The 20445-nt window shown below is 43.3% G+C and overlaps 1 protein-coding gene across 1 annotated transcript in view; it reads left to right on the top strand.

Moving 5' to 3' along the window:
• ANO3 (anoctamin 3) overlaps positions 1-20445 on the top strand; it is a 307522-nt gene that overhangs the window by 82339 nt on the left and 204738 nt on the right. The gene's annotated exons all lie outside the window — the stretch shown is intronic.

Below are 20445 nucleotides of genomic sequence, written 5' to 3'. Positions count from 1 at the left end.
ACCTCCTGCTCTCTAGCTCTCATCTCCTCCCATGCTTGTCTCCAGGACTTTTCCAGAGCCTCTCCTACTCTATTGGCTTTTCGACAATCCCTGAAAACCCTCCTCTTCAGAGAAGCCTATCCTACCCACACCCACATCTTGTCCACCTGATCATCCCCCACCTTTATTCCACTTGACCCTTCCTTCTAGATTGTAAGCTCTAACGAGCAGAGCCCTCTGATTCCTTCTGTATTGTATTGCAATTGTACTGTCTTCCCCGATGTTGTAAAGAGCTGTGCAAACTGTTGGCGATATATAAATCCTGTATAATAATAAAAATCCAAAATATAAATTATTGCATTTGAGTTTACCCCAAAATGGTTTTTGCATATATATATACTGTATGTGTATATATATATATATATATATATATATATATGTATATATATAATATATATATATATAATAACATTTTTTACAGCCCATGTAATTGGGGGTATGGCAAGAGTGGTTCAATTGTTTACATATTTTGTGCTGAAAGGTGCCCCTTTTTTTCCTATTCCAGAAAATTTGGAGTTGTAGTGTTAGTTACAATTGATCTCTTTGTCTTTGCTGAGGCCTGGGCTGTACATGGGAACTTGACTTCTGCCAGATTCAAAATTAAAGTGTATTTGCAAGTATTTATTTTTTTTAGGTTTTGGATAGAGTCAACCCTGTCAAGTTAGTGTCAAGTTAGTGTGCTCTCTGTCCCCCGTTTGGGAGATTTCCCTTCACTTTTTGTCACAAAGACACAGTAGAAAGTAAGAGGAGATTTCTCCAAAGTATGGAATATCTACACTTTCCCATTTGTCTCAGAAACAGCTGTCCCTATTGGATTTGCCCCCAGCTCCTGTTCCAGTGACAACTGTAACATTTTGGATTCCTATCATTTTCTGTCCAGGTTACAGTGGTCACTGGAACAAACCGAATCTCACCAGTGAGGTCACAGACAAGGATAAGCATCTGATAAAAGTCCAGGTGCTTAGCTGAACTTCAATGTGTGTGAAAGGATGGATCATGTATGGGTCCTTTCATACGGGCGGATCCCGTGATGATCCGCCCCCGTGAACATCCGCTTGCTCAGCAGGGATCGCTCCTTTGATCCCTGCTGAGCCGGCAGATGACAGGGTGGTCTCTGCACACTGTGCAGGGACTGCCCTGTCAGATCTCCGTTCTCCTCTATAGGAGGATCCGATGAACATGGACCGTATGTCCGTGTTCATCCGATCCGTTCTGCAGACGGATGGAAAAATAGGATTTTCCTCCGTCTGCAGAATCGGACCTTAGCAGGGACGGATGATATTGGGTGTCAGCGGATGTTTATCCGCTGACACCCGCTATCCCATAGGGATGCATGTATGTTCGTATTTCATCCGAAAAGGTATGGATGAAATACGGACATACTGTCCGCACGTGTGAAAGAGGCCTAAGTCTGTGCGGCTAACAGGGTCCCACCTTTATCACACATTGACATCCGGAGCCAGGACAAGCTCCATCCTTTGCCCGCCCTTCCAGCGGTTGGTTCATAGAGGAGGACCCGTCAGAGCCTGAGCACCATCCATAATTTTGGTATTGCTTGACAGCTTAGCTTGACTTTGCAGTTTTTGTTGAATAGTAGAAACTCTTCTCCCCTCTGGAGTTCTGCCATTTGTCAGTTGAATAACAAAGAAAAGAGTTTGGGGTAGATCCACAAAGAAAGTACGCCGGCATATCTATTGATACGCCGGCGTTATTTCAAAATTCCTGCGTCGTATCTTTGTTTTGAATCCTCAAAACAAGATACGACGGCATCTGGGTTAGATCCGACAGGCGTACGTCTTCGTACGCCTTCGGATCTTAGATGCAATTTTTCGATGTCCGCTAGGTGGCGTTCCCGTCGTAATCCGCGTCGAGTATGCAAATTAGCTATTTCCGACGATCCACGAACGTACGAGCGGCCGTCGCATTCTTTTACGTTGTTTCCGTTCGGCTTTTTCCGGCGTATAGTTAAAGCTGCTATCTGGTGGCGTACTCAATGTTAAGTATGGCCGTCGTTCCCACGTCGAATTTTAAAAATGTTATTTCATTTGCGTAAGTCGTCCGTGAATGGGGCTGGGCGCCATTTACGTTCACGTCAAAACCAATGACGTTCACGTCAAAACCAATGGCGCAAATTCTTTCAGGATTCAAACCAAAGCCAGGTAAGTTACGGCGGCGTAGCGTATCTCAGATACGCTGTGCCGGTGCAGATCTTTGAGGATCTGCCCCTTTATCTCTACGGGGCTGGGCAAAATCTAACTTTGGCTAAGCACACTATTCCAGGATCCAAGGGAGACATGTGGTGGAGTAATTTGAGGACTAACACGGCAAGCAGCCTGCACATCAGCGTTCTTATTAGACATTTATTTATATGATTAGGGCTGAAGTTTCAGGTAATGCAATAAATCACAGTAGAGTGACACTGACCATTCTTTAACAGCATAGATAAGCCAACTGTACTGAACATATCTGGAATCCATCCAGCTCATATTTGAGTAATTAGCCCACAATGTCACCCAGATGGCCCAATTAGCACAGCTGCAAATTGGGAATTGAAAGGGGGGTGTTTATTTTTATTTTTTTTAATGCTCACTTATATCTAATTAACAGCAATTTTGGCCTTACATATGGTGATTTTCTGACAGTTTAATTTGTTTTCAACTATCTTTTAATCTCAAAGGAGATGTATTTTGTTATATGACGGGGTGGTTGTGGGTTGCCTTAATACATTTGATGTTTTTTGTTTTTGTAATCAAATGCCGCGTACACACCATCACTTTATGTGATGAAAAAAAATGACGTTTTTAAAAACGTCACTTTAAATGATCGTGTGTGGGGGAAAACGTTGTTTTATGTCTTGTAAAAAACGACCAAAAAAAATTTAAGCATGCTTCAATTTTATGTGTCGTTTTTCAAAACGTAATTTTTTTACTTCACAGAAATTGACCGTGTGTAGCAAAAAACGTCGTTTAAAACTACGTTTTTTCACCCGCGCATGCCCAGAAGCTAGTTATGAAGTGAGCTTCAATGGAAAAACGTGGTGAACGTAACCTCGCTTTGCTAGAACATTGTGAGAAAAACGATGGTGTGTAGGCAACTTCGTCTTTGAAAATTGAAGTTTCAAAAACGTAATTTTTTACTTCACAGAAAATGTCGTTTTTTTTTCATCACATAAAGTGATGGTGTGTACGGGGCATAAGGCTGGTCGGAAGCAGTTTCAATGACTAGAAAACTACAAAGCAAATACAACCAGCTCCCATTTCCCATCCCCAGCATTTGAATGGGCAGTAAATGAGTAGCACAAGAGTGTTAGGAAGGTCGTAGAAACGAGCATAGGAGAAGGAGACAAGGGAGCTAGGGAGCAGTAGGTCTTGGGAGGAGTGGAGAGGACGGTTTGGGTGATATTTGGAGATAAGATTAGCGATGTAGCCTAAGACAGAGTTGTATATGGCTTTGTATGTTATTGTTAATGTTCTGAATTTTATTCATTGGGCAATGGGAAGCCAGTAGAGGGATTGGCAGAGAGGAGTGACAGACACTAAATGGTTGGTAAGGTGGATGAGTCTGGCAGCAGCATTCATGACAGACTGAAGAGAAGAAGCCTATGAAGAGGAGGGAGTTACAATAGTCAAAGCGTGAGATTAGGAGGGAGTGAATAAGTTGCCTACTGATTTCAACGGTTAAAAAGGGGTGTGTTTTGGAGATGTTAAGGAGATGAAGTCTACAAGATTTAGACGGTGATTGGATTTGGGGCTGAAAGGACAGGTCAGTCCAGGATTACACCTAGTACCCTGGCATGAGATGAGGGACTGATAGGTGTATTATTGATAAGTCGGGGGAGGGGGCATGGGCATGAAGGAATATTATGAGCTCAGTCTAAGAAAGATTGAGCTTGAAGAAGTGGTGTGACATACATGCTGATAGGTTAGTTAGTAGATCGAGTAGTCCAAGTCTGCCATTTCTTTTTTTCTTTTTGTTACCTTTATTGTCTGACTATAGATCTATGTTTGTCCCAAGCATGTTTGAAGCCATTTACTGTTGACTGTCTCACTACCTCTGCTAGAAGTTTATTCCAAGCATCAACTACCCTTTCCGTAACATAATATTTTCTAAGCTTCGTTTTGAAATTTCCTCCAGTTAGTTTGAGGTCACGTCCCCATGTTCTTAATTTTGGTTTAATATTGGAAAACAAAATGCCCTCCTAAACCTTATTTAACCCCTTGATGTATTTAAGGCCCGGTACACACGAGCAAACATGTACGGTGAAAACGGTCCGACGGACCGGTTTCATCGTACATGCCTGCCAGAGGGCTTCTGTACGATGGTTGTACTAACCATCGTACAGAAGTCCGCGCGTAAACAATACGCGGGGCGTGTCCGCGTCGTCGCCGCGACGATGACGCGGCGATGACGCGGAGACGTGGGCGGGCCTGCCATTTAAAGGCTTCCACGCATGCGTCGAAGTCATTCGACGCATGCGAGGGACGGCGGGCGCTCGGACATGTACGGTAGGTCTGTACTGAAGACTGTACATGTCCGAGCGGGCAGGATTCCAGCGGACGGTTTTAAAACACGTCCAGGAATATTTGTCTGCTGGGAAAAGGCCCGGCGGGCAAATGTTTGCTGGAATTCGGCCCGCTCGCGCCTACACACGACCGAACATGTATGCTGAAACTGGCCCGCGGACCAGTTTCAGCATACATGTTTGGTCGTGTGTACGGGGCCTAAAGGTTTCAATCATGTCTTCCCTTTCCCTTATTTCCAGAGTGTACATATTAAGTTCCTGAAGTCTCTTCTGATATGTTTTATCCCCCAGACCTCTTACCGTTTTTGTTATCCGTCTCTGGACTCGTTCTATTTTATCAATATCTTTGTGTAAGTGAGGTCTCGAGAATTGGACACAGTATTCTTAATGAGTTCTCAATGAAGATCTACAGTATATCGGGGAATCAGAACCTCCTTCCTCCTGTTAGTGATCCCTCTAATAATACATCCTAAAATTGTATTAGCTTTTCCCACTGCCTGGTCACACTGTAGTAATGGTAATGGTAATTGCAATGGTACTGGAAGCCATTTATCAAGTGACCAAGGCAGGGGGTGTATATTGAGAAGAGGAGGGGTCCGGGGCAGAACCTTGGGGGACTCCTACAGAAGAGGAAGTGCAGAGGAGGAGATAGAGTTATAGGTAAACCTGAAGGAGCACTGTGATAGGTAGAAGCAGAACCAGGAGAGTCTTGAAGGCCAAGAGCGTGGAGTTTTTTGAGGAGGAGGGGATGGTCAACAGTATCAAAGGCCACAGAGAGGTTAAGTAGTATGAGTAGTAGTGGTCCTTGGAAGTAGTGTATTTAGTTTTTGTGCTGCCCTAGGCCTGACTAAACTTGTAAAGCCCCGAATTTAAATTTGACCCACCCCTTCCTGTCAAGGCCAAACCCCTTTCCATTTAAGACCCGTACTGACATTTTTGAGTGGTAACACTAGTTCTGAGGGCCTGGAGGGGGGGGGGTGAATTCCCTTAATTAGCATAGGTTTCCTCTCACTTTCTGTTTTGCTATGGGGCAGGAAGTGAAGGGAAATCTCTGCAATGAGACTGGGATGGTAAAAAATGAACTGATAGGGGCTATAACCCTCCCTTACTCTATCCAAAATGAAAAAAAAAGTGTTGCCTATAGTTCTACGTTAAGCACAAATTTCTGATAATTTTATGGAGAGGACAAAAAAGATATAACCATGTCAATGGTGCAGCAGAAAAAATATAGCACAGTGAGGAAGGTTTATGGTTCAGGATGATAGTCCAGTCAAAAGCAGTGCCCCCCCAAGGTTGCGGAATGCCGGCCGCTAATTGCGGAATGTCGGACACTTTATGGGGGCGCTAGACTAATTTGCATGCAGTGTACTGTTGGCCTATGCCAGGATACAGCGCTGGTCTTTGGTTTTAGCAGTTGGTAAATCACAACAAAGTTTGCACATACTGGCCCAGATTCACAAAAGAGATACGACGGAGTATCTCAGATACTCCGTCGTATCTCTCAGAGTATGTATGCGACTGATTCATAGAATCAGTTACGCATAGATAGCCATAAGATCCGACAGGTGTAATTGTTTTACACTTTCGGATCTTAAGATGCAATACCGCGGCCGCCACTGGGGGGAGTTTGCGTCGTAAACCAGCGTCGGGTATGCAAATTAGGAGTTACGGCGATCCACAATGGTTTTTCGCATTCGCTACGTCGCCGCTAGTCTAGTTTCCCATCGCAAAGTTACTCGTCGTTTTGGGTGCCCTAACTTTACACAGCACACGTATGTGCTGTATAAAGTATGGCCGTCGTTCCCGCGGCGAAATTTAAAAATTCACGTCGTTTGCTTAAGACGTACAGGAAACCTGGAAATACGCTACGCACGTCGCCGTTTTCGAAAAAATTACGTCACTTCGCGCAAAGCACGGCGGGTAATTCAAAGGGGAGCATGCGCAGTAGGTCCGGCGCGGGAGCGCGCCTAATTTAAATGGCACACGCCCCTTTGAATTACGCGGGCTTACGGCGTAGTTTTCATCGCAAGTGCTTTGTGAATCAGGCACTTGCGATGAAAACTTGCGGCGGTGTAACGTATCTACGATATGTTATGCCGCCGCACTTCTACCTGAATCTGGCCCACTATATCTATGGAAGAGCAGAGGTTTCACCTTAGGACAGGGCTATGCCTCCCTTTCTTCTGTTTTCTATAACATAGGGCAAACACATCTGTAGTCCACAAAGATAGCTGGAAGCAATACTAACTAATAAGAATGCAGCACAGGCAGAGAGCACAGAAAGTTATCAGCTTAGACAATTTATCAGAGGATCAACAAGTTTGGCATTTATTCAACAGATGTAACAAAATGCTTTACATTAGTATTTACTAAGCCAAAAGGGAGCAAATAAAAAGAAGTGCATTGTTCATGTTTCCATACACTTTAACCTCTAAACTACCGTAGCCACATATGAGTTAAAAAAGAACCTTTTAAAAATAAAGCTACCTTTTATGTATTAATGTTTCGGCAAGGCGATAATAAATTTATAACATGATAGAGAAAGCTCAAGTGCCTGGTCTTCCATGATCCTAATAGCTGATAGTTTTCGGTGTCCATTAAAAAGGTATGCTGGATAAATACGTGCTTCCCCCGGGAATCAGAGAGAGTCTTTGCGAATCCCTTTGCAGTCAATTGTCTGAATCTACCATCAGGTTAATGTTGCAGCAGTATTATTGGCAGTGGCTAAAAAGCAGTGGCTCTGTATTTAGTTCAGAGGTGATTACCGGGCTTGGAACCTGTACAGATATCCCTATTTTTTTGGGGATGGGAACATGGAGTCGCTGGATATGAAAGATCTGGTAGGAAAAAAGTTTTTTTTAACATGCTTGTTTTTCTTGCTCTGTATCTTGCTTTCTTTGCTATTGACTTTTACACTCTTATTCTAAATCTGTTTCCTTCTTAATTAGCAAGATTTATGCTTATCCAAATTTAAGAGGTTCTTTGGCTTATTCATTTAATTGCAAAGTTATAGGCTTAACTTTTTCTTTAATTTTAAATTTTCATATCTCTAATTATAATTTTAAAAAGATAAATGTAGAGGTTGTTACTGCTAGAAATATTTAATACAAATAATGAGCTTATGCGGGTACTTTTGATTAAAGTAACAACTAGCTAGTGCACTTGGCAAAGATTTGACAACATGATTTATCATAACTTTGAGAAACAATGTGCTAAATTTTTAAATTCTAGATTTTTTTTCTGGAAATAAAATGTACAGCAGCATGTACTTAACCAGCTTCAAATGTTAGGCGTGCTATGTATGGAAAAAAAAAAAACATAATCAAAGTACACAGGCCATTCGAAAGCATGCCCTGACCCCCCCACCACCATTTTTAACAGAAATTGGACTTGCGGGTAATATAGAAGCTGGCTGTTACATTATAGTTGTTTATTTATTCTGTTTTATTCATAAGGAATGTGAATTTTGATGTGCATATGATGTCAGTTAAGCAAACTTACAAAAAAAAAAAAAGTCAAAAATGTGTTTCTATTTAACTCCTTATTATCCTTTAATTAACTCCAGTCAGCCCTAATTAACTACTTCACCTTCACTTACAGTAGGTAGTATATTTATGCTAATGTTTTTTTTTATTTCATTAGTTAAGTTTTTTCTTCTTTTAGTGTTGCATTTAAAATGTGGTTGTTTCATTTGTAAATAGCTTTGCAATGCCTTTTACCAGAAACATAATTTTACTGTCATTATAAATGGGAGAAAAATTAAGTATAGAATCAAATGTACACCTTTTATCTACAGTACTGCTAATTATTATTTAAACTAACATTGTTCAAAGTAGAAAAAGTGCATTTTTACCTTTTTTTTCTTAACATCTTTTTGTCTGTAGATGGCATAGAAAATAAAATCAGTTTTCAAGTCAATATCACCCAAAAAAAATTAAAATGTTTGTCCTCAAGAAAAAAAATACTATGGGGTAGATTCAGGTAGGGAGCGCGTATTTGTGTGCGGGCGTAACGTATCCTATTTACGCTACGCCTCTGCAACTTTGACAGGCAAGTGCATTATTCACAAAGCAAAGTTGCGGCGGCGTAGCATAAATAGGCCGGCGTAAGCCCGCCTAATTCAAATGTGGAACAATGTGGGCCGTGTTTTATGTTAATTTATTGTGACCCCACGTAAATGACGCTTTTTACGAACGGCGCATGCGCCGTCCGAGAAAGAATCCCAGTGCGCATGCTCCAAATTAACCCGCAAAAAGCCAATGCCCTATTCGCAAACGACTTACGCAAACAACGTAATCGACGGAAAAATTCGACGCTGGCCCGACGTCCATACTTAACATTGGCTGCGCCTCATATAGCAGGGGTTATTTTACGCCGGAAAAAAGCCTAACGTAAAATCTGTACTGCGACGGCCGGGCGTACGATCATGAATAGGCGTATCTAGCTGATTTACATATTCAAGGCGTTAAATCAGCGTACACGCCCCTAGCGGCCAGCGTAAATATGCAGTTAAGATACGACGGCGTAGGAGACTTACGCTGGTCGTATCTTAGACAAATTCTGGCGTATCTGATTCTTTGAATCAGGCGCCAGATACGATGCCTTACACTCAGAGATACGACAGCGTATCTGGAGATACCCCATCGTATCTCCACCGAAATCTGGCCCTATAGTAATAACTTTGTGAAGTTAAATATGCCAAAGTCATATCAAATCTGCTAAATGTAAAAATGTATTCATAAGGGAGTCTAATTGTGTGAGAGCTGAAATGAAGTAAACTACACAAAATACATATTGTGAAAAATATTATTTGAATTTAAGTATTCAATTTAACATTATAATATGTTCCATTATGCAAAGTCGTGTTTTGAAAGAGTCTGAGAGTCCTAAGAAGCATATCTGAATACACATTATTTATGCCCTACAGAATTGAAAAAGGCAAGAATTATTTTTATTAAAACAGGAAAAAGTACACACATTTTTTAAGCGCAAATTTTTTTTTATATTTTTTGTAAAATCACCCCTTTAGATAAGAGCTATTGAAATTATTTAACACCTGGAGCAATGCTTATGTTTGTAAAATATATACACAAATGTGCTATTTTAGTTAAAAATCATCAGAAGGTGAATATGTTAAGGTAATTATTGGATGTTATCTTTACAACTTGCCTCAGGCCATAGTTCCTTCCTTAAAAAAAAAATAGACAGATTTCCAATTTTCTAAAATCACAAAGTTTGGTGTAACACTAATTGGCTTCTTATCTATTCCCTTTAATCAAAACTGTTCAATGAACAACCAGACCACTGCCATGTGAATGGCATACACCAGCTTATAGTTAATTACACCGACTGTTTCCTCACATGGTTTTGGGATATGCTTGAGAAACAAGGATTCATGTGTTTTTTTATAGTCAAGATGCAGATAGACCCTCACAGGGTCACTGGGAGTGTACTTCCTGAAGCTTGTCTTGTGTAACTCTCCCTGTTTCTGGAGTCTTTGTGCTGTACATAGCTTCCTGAAATAATTACAACACCTACCTTAGTACTGCTATCAAGAGCCTCAGCCCCTGATGCAAGCAGTGGGCTGGCTCTTGCAGAAGTTATGCAAATATCAAAATGCTCTGACGTGTAGATGTCAGTCTGGAAGAATGGAAATTTCTAGGCCCTCAGCTAATGCTCACTCACATTCCATATTGGGTGCCAGGAAGCTGCTGCGACATGACGGGTGATCACAATGCGCATGGTCATACCATTGACCATGGAATTGTACACAGGAATGCAGGCACGCACAGGAGCACGTTCCACAGGTCTCCATGGTGCCAAATAGCCTATTTAATGGAAACTCAGCGCTGACTGGGTCTTCCAGCTGTTTCCTTGTGCCCTGCTTGAATCTTGTATGATATCTGTTGCTAACCTGGCTTTGGTATTGACCCGACCTTGGATCCTATTTATGCTTTTGATCATCGGTTTCCTGACCTCGGCTGACTCCTGACCTCGCTCCTGTCTGATGCTTTGGTACCTCATTGCTGAATCCGGTTATCCTTCTGACTACACTTCTGTCTCTTGTTTGCCTTCACCGTTACCTCTGAGTGCCTGCGCTGGCTGCCACTGATCCCAGCTCCAGTGGACAAGGTGTGATCCTGTCTCACGCCTGCTGGTAACTCCGACTAGCCATTCATCCTGAACCTGCAGTCCTGGTGGAGTGTCCCTATAACTTTGGCCTGATCTATCTGGCATCGTCTTAGTCCCTGACCTGACTCTCTGCCTGACCCACTGAGTCGACAACTCCAGCCACAAGCTCTGCAATCAACACCTGCGTGCCCTCCTGTTCCTCCTGTCCTTTGGCACCATCTGTTCCACTCTCAGTGGGCCTGGGCTAGAGATACAAGAGAGGCCAACCTCGTCAATTTAGGCTTTACCAGGTACCGTGACACTGGGCTCTCATGATTAATAGAACTGAAATCTAATAATTAAAAAAGGAGCAAGCCTGGACAAGTTAAGCTGAAGAGGAAAAGGCTAGATTATACTAAAACTCCCTTCAGCAGGAAATGAGGCAGGCCTCTGGCTCACTTGCTGAAGCTTCTAATTAGAGCCGAACCTGGGCGGTTGCACTGGGTGCCATGTGCTCAGGCAGAGGGGGGGCACAAGAGCTCAAGTGGCACTCAGGGCCAGCACTACCTATAGGGCAAGGTTTGGCTCCAGCCGTCCTACAGCCCACATCAGTCGGGGGGCGCTGCTCTGGTGCTCACTGGAGTTGCTATGGGCAGAGGCGGTCACATGGGACTAATGCATGTAGTGGGTTCTGCGGATCCCCTTCGCTTGCTCTCCCGACAAATTATAGGAGCGGGTCTATGGAGGCGAAACTATGCTGCCCCGCTCAAGTTGCCACTGTCAGAAGAGGGCTCTCTGTTTCCTGTCCATTCCCCTCCCTCCTTCTGTCAGCAGTGGGGAGCAGAATAGCAGGAGATCTGAGAACAGCTGTGTCTCTGTGTGGATAGAGAGCAGCTATGGGCTCTTCCTTCCCCCCTCCCCTCCCCTCCTCGTGCTGCTGTACTCAGGAGCTGCACTTGCCAGAACAGCCGCTATGTTTCTTCCCTCTCCTACTGGCCAGGGAAAGACAACAATAAAAAAAGAAGAAAGGAGGATCATGGTACATGTAGTTCCCCTAGAACTGGAGGGCCCAATGCAACCCTAAAGGGGAAACCTGCACAGCCCCCAGCATGCGCAGCTGAAGGGGAGAGAGAGAGCCAGGCTAGGGGGTGGCAAGTGACACACTGCATCTGGCTGCAGGTGACGGTGGCAAGTGAAATGCTGCATCAGGTGGCAGGGGAGTGGCAAGTGGACACTGCATCTGGCAAGTAACACGATGCATATGTTGGCAGTGATGGTGGCAAGTGATACGCTGCATATGGCAGCAGGTAACGGTAGCAAGTGACACTCTGCATTGGCAGCAGGCGACGATGGCAAGTGACAGTTGCATCTGGTGGCAGGCGATGGTGGCAAGTAACATGCAGCATCTGGTGGCAGGTGACGGTGGCAAGTGACAAGCTGCATCTGGTGGCAGGCGGCAATGTGGCACGCTGGATCTGGGGCAAGTGACAGCTCAGGATTCCCACTGATTCTGCATTATGTATAAATAATATTATTCAATCATCCTGACACCATATCAAGATTGTGTCAGGATGATTTAGGTGCTAACGCAATCCTTTGGAAGGATCATTTAATTTTTTCTTGATCAATGTTAGAAATGTTGAAGGAGCCAAGAAGAGCTGCAGACGTTTACTACATTCAAGATCTTTATATCTTGTTTCCAAATCCCTTCATTGCTAGGTACTGTAGTAGAGCTGTAAATAGTTATTGTTGGAAAATTCAGGATGTGGTTGCCCATGCTTGCGGTTTATTCTTACCTGAAACATTTGTAAACTCACATTTTAAAGTTTAGAATTACCGGTGATAAGCTGTTGAGCATTATCCTCTGGTGTTGTGACATTGACTCGTTGCCATAGAAATATGTGTAAAGGGGAGGGGTTTTGTAAGATGACCAACTCCCATGTGGGGTCCCCAAAATAACGCCAAAAGTGTCCGATGTGTCCAGCACTGTATGAGAGTGTGAACGCGTTGGCTCTTTTCCCTGATTTTTGCTGTGATATTTCCATGTTGTGACCAGTTTTATTAAAAGGAACACATTTTTATTTTTGGAGTGCGGCCGTTCCGGTTCTTCCATATATATTTTTGTCCGATGTGTCTGCCATAAAGTCAGTCACAATAAAAATCGCAGATCGCTGCCATTACTAGTAAAAAAAATAAAAAAATTCATAAAAATTTACAAAAACTACCCACTATTTTGTGGACTCTATAAACCTTTGCGCAAACCAATCAATAAACGCTTACCAAAAATATGTAGAAGAATACGTATCAGTCTAAACCGAGGAAAACATTAGTTTTTTTTATATATTTTGTGGGGTATATATTATAGCAACAAGTAAAAAAAATATTGCTTTTGCTTCAAAATTGTTGCTCTATTTTTGTTTATAGGCGCAAAAATAAAAACTGCAGAGGTGATCAAATACCACCAAAAGAAAGCTCTATTTGTGGGAAAAAGAGGATGTCATTTTGTTTTGGAGGCACGTCGCACGGCCCGCACAGTTGTAAGTTTAAATCACAAATTCACAAAAAGTGCTCTGGTCTTTGGGCAGCCAATGCTGAAGTGGTTAACCCACATATACGCGTAAGCCATTGTTTTCATTGGTGCTAAGCTCAATCTGTGCACCATGTGTTGGCCCAAAAGCTTATATCCATTGTTTGATGTGCTGATGCATGCTAATGGGTCTTTTAGTGACAATAGCAACACATAAAATTGTATATCAATACGCATCACAAATATGTAATCAACACAAGTTGATAATGAAATGGCATGATATCATGCATCCACAGGAGAATCTACATTGCAGCATTTTTGTGTCATGGGCCCTCTGGTGGATTCTATATAAAAATATATTAAAATCTCATACCAAACTTGTCTTGTTTTATCCTGACAAGGGTGTGTGATCCCCCGCCGGTTTGTACCAGCTGCCCTACATTATATTGACTCTATCAGCTGCTGTAATATTTTAAAATACTATTAAAATAGGAACAGAATCCTCTTCTGTAAAAAGGTCTGGCCACATACTAATCCTCAACCTCGCCTCTCATTTCTGGGTCATTGGAAATCCCAAGGAGGGAAAAGTGGGGACAGAAAGTCACATTGAGAAAAAAGGAGCTGGAATCATATCTGATATCAATACGACGAGAGCTACTTTTATTATGATTGCTGAATACTGTATTTTATGGTCATTTTGCAGTGCTGAGAGTTCATAATGATAATGAACACGCTGTTTAGCATGACAATAATGTTGCTCTTGTTCTTCGGCTATCTATCTTCTGAGCATTCCATCTCAGTGAAATAAATTTTTTTTGCCAGGTACATGGAGACAAATTTATGGAATTAAAGTAAACTATCACAAATCAAGCTAATTTATGATGAAAAAATACAAAAATAGAGGGTGCCTAATGTGGAAAAATCCATGCCCAAGTGATTGATGAGTCCAGAGCTGAATTGATACATTTATTGAAAGATATCAACTCACCTCCTGCTCCATGACAACATTTGGATTTCTCCCCACTTTTTTTGGTGGTAATAGTGCAGGTAGTGTAGCCTTCTTTTGGAAGGGGTGGAGGGGGGGGTATGACAAATGGTACAAAATTTGCCCTAAACCTTTAGACCCCGGTTCACACTGGGGCGACACGACAGGCGGCTCAGCCGCCTGACGTGTCGCGTCCCATTCACTGCAATGGAACCGTTCTAATAGGAGCGACGCAGGTCGCTCCGACTTAGAAAAAAGTTTCCTGTGTATTTCGGGGTGGCCTCGGGGCTAACTGCATTGACTTCTATACAGAAGTCGTTTTGCAAATCGCCTCTGAAGTCGTCCTCAGGACGACTTGCAGAGTCGCCCCCAAAGACGTGCCGCCTATGTGTGAACCGACTTCTTTAGGTAAATAAGAGAACCAAAAACCTTTGCTAAGAGAAGGGTGGGTTCGATAAGTTTTTTATGATAAGTTGGCAGTGCCTCCACCAAGGACAGGCCCTCTTGTGAATAGATTAGCGAAATTAATCAGTAATCTAAACAAAGTAATTGGATGCAGAAGAACTACTGCAACCCACCATATAACATTAACCATAAGATGATGCAACAGACCATAAGACAGGCTTTTTATAAGAAAAGATTATTAATATTATATGCATTCAATGATTCAATGTACAAACAGGTATTATTAGCAAAGGGGCCCAACAAGAGTCTGATGGAATTATTAATAAAAATATTTTAAGATGAATGTTGCAGCAAAGTTCAGTTGCATGCACACAGATCTTTCCAACCATTGTCAACCAAGCCTGGAACTCAGCTTCTCATCAGTGTGGCACTGGAACTCAGAGTAAGCCTATCTACCCTGCGTCTTTTTCCCTGTGTTCTTCTATTCTGTCAAACAACTGGATCTCTAACTATCAAGTTGCTGTCATATAACTAACTTGGCTCTAGCTTATGATGGTTATTGAGGTCAGAAGCGATAGAGTTAACTCAAATAATTGGAGCTGCATATAAACTTTTTTTCAATAAACAGGTGTTGCCAAGTCCCGGGGGTCCCTGAGGCCTAATGGTAACCTCCAGGGTTAGGGATAGCCAACATCCTTCTGTTTAGAATAGGTTACAAGGCATGGTGGGTGTAATGAAAAGTAGATTGATGGGCGTCAGACACTTCTTGAATGCAAAGAGATTTATTGTCTCTTAAACGAACTGTGGAAGAGGGGGTTGGGTCCAGAAGACCCTTAAGTAGATGCAATGTTCATTGGCAGACTCCGAGACTTCTATAGACAGACAGCCCATGCAGGGAAAGGCACTCAGCTAGACACCACATAGGCCTCACGTCTCTGCCTAGCAGCGCCCAGGAAAACATGACACAGATCCATCCAGACAGCTGTCCAGGTTGCACCGAACCCCAATCACCCAAATAAATGCGCTCTCCCAGCAGGCCAAGAATTTGTTTTTATTTATTTTGTTTTAGTTAAAAAATGCATTTGTCCGAAAATCCAAATTAATTAAGGTCGAATCTGTCAATTGAAGGCCTTATGGTGTCTGTCGGATGTTCTAAGAAGATTTGACGAAGCAGCTAAACTGTATGACGCCGCAATCATTTCCGGTAGAATGCTCCGCCCACAAGCTATAGTAGAATTCTAATGTATGACTAGTAATAATTATATTTATTAATAATTATTACTAGTCAACCAACATAGAATTCTTCTATAGACTACGGACTGAGCATTTGACACAAGGCCCCATTCACACCTAGGCGTTTTTACGCCTGAAGCGCACTGCTCACAAACGCCAGAGGGGAGAATTAACATTATTCCCTATGGTGACTGTTCACACCTGAACGCCTGAACGCCCAAACGCCTGTCGCGCGAAGCTCAAACAAGTCCTGGACCTTTTTTTGTCTCGCGTATCGTGCGGTTTGGGCGTATTTGAGCGTTTTTTTTCCCCATAGAAAAGTAATGGGAAACGCGCGAATTGAGCGTATCGCGCGACAACGGGCGTTTGCTACGGGGCGTTTTGTCGCTTTAATAAATAGAACTTGTCGCCCATGCAGAAGATTAAAAAAATCTAACAACATAGCAACAAGTGATGAAAAGATGATCATTTTTTCCTATTGGCTAAAATAAAAAACGCCGAAGTACAAAACGTTGCACGATGCTGTATGCAAACGCTCAAATACGCGCGACAAAACGCCAGAAAAAAACGACCGAACGACCGACGCTCAGGTGTGAATGCAGCCTAAATGTAACGCTCGCGGCGATCGTATGTTTTTAGCTGCTTTGTCGAATCTCATGCCTCTATAATGTCAAATCTTTTCTCTCTATGCCGAATAATCTTGGACTAATAGAGTAGGTTAGGCATAATCAACTTCTATAGACTTCGGACAGAGCATTTGACCATAAATGTACGCTCGCGGCGATCGTATGTTTTTAGCTGCTTTGTCGAATCTTCATGTCTCTATAATCTTCAATCTTTTCTCTCCATGTCGAATAATCTTGGATTAATAGTTAGGTTAGGCACATTCAACCGCTAGTTCGATAGACACAGATCGCTATTGTCACCGTCATGTCGAATCTTCTATCTATATCGAACTGTTGTCGCAACAAAACAAAAATAAAGCATTTTTTATGTCGGATCTTTCGGATTTCGGAATTCTACACGTTCGTTATCGTTTGTTAAAACGAATGCAAAAATCCCTGAAATTACAACGAAAATGCATTCGGACGAAAACAAATGCACATGTCTAGGCAGTATGGGGCCCCGTGATTTCTAATGGCAGTCCTGATGGTTGCATACCCCTTGTTGTCCTTAGCCATTTGTAAACCAGCAGATTTGGAAAACTGATACAATTCCTAGAGTTCTTATTTAAGACATTGGCCTGATTTACTAAGCTATGTGCGCTGCGCTGGTTCATGCATTAATTAGTACTCCGGGTGGAGGCTTAATCAGGGCCATGAACAGCGTAGCAGCCGGCGCATTGAAACTAATATGTAAAGCCGCGCCGAACTCCCTATAGAAGTCTATGGGAGAAATCAAAAGTGTTCATTTTAAAGGCTAATCTGCAAGTTTAGTCTAAAAGTGTTTGGGGACCTCAGTCCTGCCCCAGGACATGTATCAATGCTTTTTTTATTTTTTAAAACGGCCGTTTTTTCGGGAAGCAGTGAAATTAATAATTCTTAAAGTGAAACAATAAAAGTGAAATATTCCTTTAAATTTCGTACCTAGGGGGGGTGTAATGTCAGCATGTGAAATAGCGCATTTTTCCCGCACTTAGAACTCCCCCTGCACAAAGTGACATTCTGAAGGAAAAAAGTCATTTAAAATTTCACACGCGGCTATAATGAATTGTCGGCTCTGACAATTCTAAAGGGATTCATTCATAAAACAAACAAAAAAATGTGTAGGGGTTCCCCCAAATTAAATTACCAGGCCCTTCAGGTCTGGAATGGATATTAAGGGGAACCCCGCCGTAAAAACCAAAAAAAAAAAAGACGTGCGGTTCCCGGCAAATATCCATTCCAGACCCTTCAGGTCTGGTGTGGATTTTAAGGGGAACTCCACCCCAAATTGAAAAAAAAAATGGCGTGGAGTCCCCCTAAAAATCCACACCAGACCCTTATCCGAGCACGTTGACCTGGCCGGCCGCAGAAAAGAGGGGGGGACAGAGTGCGGCCCCCCCCCTCTCCTGAACCGCACCAGGCCACATGCCCTCAACATGGGGAGGATGTCCCCATGTTGATGGGGACAAGGGTCTCATCCCCACAACCCTTGCCCGGTGGTTGTGGGGGTATGCGGGCGGGAGGTTTATCAGAATCTGGAAGACCCCTTTAACAAAGGGGACCCCCAGATCCTGACCCCCCCCCTGTGTGAAATGGTAATGGGGTACATTGTACCTCTACCATTTCACCCCAAAAAAAATGTCAAAGTGATAAAAATGACAGTAGCCGGTTTTTGACAAATCTTTTAATAAAATCTTCTTTTCTTCTTTCCTTCGGGGTTCTTCCGCTGCTTCTTTCTTCTCGTCCACATCTTGCCCGACGTCTTCTTCTATCTTCTCCGTCCGTCCTTCCGCCTTCTGGTCCCGCATCTTGCCCGTTGTCTTCTCCGTCCGCCTCCTCGTCCGCATCTTGGGTCTTCTGCGGTCTTCTTCTCGGTCCGCCGCCTTCTCGTCCCCTGCGTTGAATTGTAATTGGCCGCCGTTTTCCCGCTCCTGGGACCCCGCCCCCCTCTGACGCCACAAGTAAACTCCTTAGAAGGTCATGTGCGTCAGAGGGGGGCGGGGTCACATGAGTGTGACACGGCGGGAACTTCTCTCCGGGCGGCGCGATTGAAATTGAATTCCCCCGCTGTGTGACGCTCTGCGACCCCGCCCCCCTCTGACGCACATGACCTTCTAAGGAGTTTACTTGTGGCGTCAGAGGGGGGCGGGTCCCAGGAGCGGGAAAACGGCGGCCAATTACAATTCAAACGCAGGGGACGAGAAGGCGGCGGACCGAGAAGAAGACCGCAGAAGACCCAAGATGCGGACGAGGAGGCGGACGGAGAAGACAACGGGCAAGATGCGGGACCAGAAGGCGGAAGGACGGACGGAGAAGATAGAAGAAGACGTCGGGCAAGATGTGGACGAGAAGAAAGAAGCAGCGGAAGAACCCCGAAGGAAAGAAGAAAAGAAGATTTTATTAAAAGATTTGTCAAAAACCGGCTACTGTCATTTTATCACTTTGACATTTTTTTGGGGTGAAATGGTAGAGGTACAATGTACCCCATTACCATTTCACACAGGGGGGGGGTCAGGATCTGGGGGTCCCCTTTGTTAAGGGGTCTTCCAGATTCTGATAAACCTCCCGCCCGCATACCCCCACAACCACCGGGCAAGGGTTGTGGGGATGAGACCCTTGTCCCCATCAACATGGGGACATCCTCCCCATGTTGAGGGCATGTGGCCTGGTGCGGTTCAGGAGAGGGGGGGGGGCCGCACTCTGTCCCCCCCTCTTTTCTGCGGCCGGCCAGGTCAACGTGCTCGGATAAGGGTCTGGTGTGGATTTTTAGGGGGACTCCACGCCATTTTTTTTTTCAATTTGGGGTGGAGTTCCCCTTAAAATCCACACCAGACCTGAAGGGTCTGGAATGGATATTTGCCGGGAACCGCACGTCTTTTTTTTTTGGGGTTTTTACGGCGGGGTTCCCCTTAATATCCATTCCAGACCTGAAGGGCCTGGTAATTAAATTTGGAGGGACCCCCTTTTTTTTTTTTTTTTTTTAATGAGCAATGACTCTATTCTTTATAGCCATGAGTACTTTAACCACTTGCCCACCGGGTTAATTCTGGCACTTCTCTCCTTCATGTGAAAATCACAATTTTTTGGCTAGAAAATTAATCAGAACCCCCAAACATTATATATTTTTTTTTAGCAGACATCCTAGGGAATAAAATGGCAGTCATTGCAATACTTTTTGTCACACCGTATTTGCGCAGCGGTCTTACAAGCGCACTTTTTTTGGATAAAAATCACTTTTTTGAATTAAAAAATAAGACAACAATACATTTTGCCCAATTTTTTTCTATATTGTGAAAGATAATGTTACGCCGAGTAAAATGATACCCAACATGTCACGCTTAAAAATTGCGCCCGCTCGTGGCATGGCGTCAAACTTTTACCCTTTAAAAAACTCGATAGGCGACGTTTAAAAAATTCTACAGGTTGCATTTTTTGAGTTGCAGAGTAGGTCTAGGGCTAGAATTATTGCTCTCACTCTAACGATCGCGGCGATACCTCACTTGTGTGGTTTGAATACTGTTTTCATATGCGGGCGCTACTCGCGTATGCGTTTGCTTCTGTGCGCGAGCTCGTCGCGACGGGGCGCTTTAAAAATTTTTTTTGGGGTTTTCTTATTTATTTTTATTTAGTTTTATAATGTTTTACACTGAAATAAAAAAATAAAAAAAAAATGATCAGTTTTCTTCCTATTACAAGGAATGTAAACATCCCTTGTAATAGGACTAGTGTGTGACAGGTCCTCTTTATGGAGAGAGGCGGGGTCAATAAGGCTGGAAAGCATGGTATTGCAAAAAAAAAAAAAGATCTCATGCTTTCAGCTGCAATCATGTTCGTTCACCACAGTGGTGTAGTGTATAGCACTTTGACCTAGCAGCAAAAGAGTCGTTGGTTCGAATCCCGCCCGTGACAGCATCTGCATGGAGTTTGCATGTTCTCCCTGTGCCTGCGTGGGTTTCCTCCCACAATATAAAAACACGCT

This window comes from Rana temporaria, chromosome 11 (assembly GCF_905171775.1).
Source record: "Rana temporaria chromosome 11, aRanTem1.1, whole genome shotgun sequence".
Taxonomy (NCBI): Eukaryota; Metazoa; Chordata; class Amphibia; order Anura; family Ranidae; genus Rana; species Rana temporaria.
The sequence above is the reverse complement of the archived record's forward strand: the minus strand, read 5'-3'. Positions and strand labels throughout refer to the sequence as shown.